Here is a 1,754-nt window from a genome sequence, read left to right as displayed (position 1 = left end):
TTATGAGTCCTCGGCATAAGACAGCTTTGACCGTTAAGCCAGGCATCAAGCTAGGATAAACAAAGGACTCTCATCTGCTCTGCCCCTGACTGATATTAGAACAACACCATGAACAAGGTGCCTCTTTGCCCATTGCCAGCAGGGGAAACTTTGTTTTTTTAAGATGCAAGGTCCTAGGGCTAGAGTGCAGTGTGTAAGAGCACTGGTTGCTCTTCCAGAGGACTTGGATTTGATTCCCAGCACCTACATGGTGCTTCACAACTTTCTATAACTCCAGTCCTGGGATCAGACACCTTCTACTAGCTTCCACTGCACCAGGCATACAGAAAAGTGCAGATACATACTCATGGATTCAAAACACTCATAAAATTAAGTAAATGCATAGTCTCACAGAGCATAGTGAGATCCTGGCTATAGCATAGTGCAATCCTGGCTAACTTGGGAGGCTAAGACAGGAAGATTGCAAGTTTGAGACCAACCTGGACAACTTAGTAAGACCCTGCCTCTAAAATAAAATATTGGAAAGGTCTGGGGATATAGCTCAGTGGTAGAGTACTTGCCAACCTGCCAGGCTCTGGGTCCATTGCCCCAGACTAAAGACAAAGTTTCCAAGTTCACAAAAAGCAAACAAACAGAAGCTTTCTGTTTGTTATTTACAGAAGACATCACCCTAGTTCTGAGGGCCCAAGGTGACTGAAAAGAAAAGGATAGAAAACAATATGCCTGCAGCTGCCCCCAGGGGAGCAAAGGAGGCTGTAACTTGAAACCAGGGATACTTCCAGACTGTGTCTTCTCAGTGTAGGGACAGTTGGGACAATAGAGGGACAGTTCACAGGAACTCTTCTACGCCCTACACCAAAGCTGCAGAATACACAAGGCCAGGTTTGCTGAATGGACCGAAGAAGCCCACACTGGCATTTACAGGGTTTGCACACCTTGTATCCACTGGTTCTCAGAACTGGTGCTCGAAGGGTGTGTGTGTGTGTGTGTGTGTGTGTGTGTGTGTGTGTGTGTGTGTATACACATGGGTGAATAACAGAGCATTGATCCAGGCATATGCTCAGCTCTTCCATTAGCCATGAGCAGCTCTGGAGCCACCTATCTTCTCTCTTAATATATATGGATACAACCTGCCGATGAAAGGGGCTGAGATCATCACTGTCCTTTCAAGGCCTGTCACTGTGTGATGCTGGCAGCCCTACGCTGAGTTCTTCCTCCTGAAGGACAGGCTGAGGACCTGATCCCGCATCTGATGGGGAGTGGGAAGTACTCAGGCTGGCTCTTGTGCTCAGCCTGGGGTGACTTGAAAGGCTGTCCTTGCAGGTCTGGGCAAGGCCTTTGAAGACTGTCCCTCTGCCTCTACTGTCTGCCCTTTGGTCATGCAAGGTTTCTCTGACAAACATCCTACAGGCTCCTCCTTCCTTCCACATCACTATAGAGGGGATGAGTGTCCAAGCATAATCACTGTGTCCTAGGTACTATCAACGCAAGGTCATACCCAGTGTATTTTCTCATGAGGTCAGAGTGCAACAAAAGAGATGGATGTCCAGTGTCAGGTATGGTGAGTCCATCTATGGAAGGCCCTGGGAGCTCAGAGCCCAAGGATAAAGGAAACAAGGGATTAGCAAGGGAATGTGGAAGCCAGGGCTGAACCAGAGCTGACTCAGTGAAGTAAGTGACTGACAAAGGACTAGAGATGGTCTGCATGCCTATGAGTGGGGGACACGAGACAGTGTGATTAATCCACGCAGTAC

At 48.1% G+C, this 1,754-nt stretch overlaps 1 non-coding gene across 1 annotated transcript; it reads right to left on the bottom strand.

The window, feature by feature from the left end:
• Window positions 1-147, bottom strand: LOC129684337 (small nucleolar RNA SNORA48). Its single transcript, XR_008721310.1, has one exon. It is a non-coding gene; the product is annotated as a small nucleolar RNA SNORA48 (small nucleolar RNA).
• Window positions 148-1,754: the final 1,607 nt, after the last annotated feature.

This window comes from Psammomys obesus, unplaced genomic scaffold (assembly GCF_907164565.1).
Source record: "Psammomys obesus unplaced genomic scaffold, mPsaObe1.curated_primary_1811, whole genome shotgun sequence".
Taxonomy (NCBI): Eukaryota; Metazoa; Chordata; class Mammalia; order Rodentia; family Muridae; genus Psammomys; species Psammomys obesus.
Note: the sequence above shows the minus strand (reverse complement) of the source record. Positions and strands in the feature narration are given on the sequence as shown.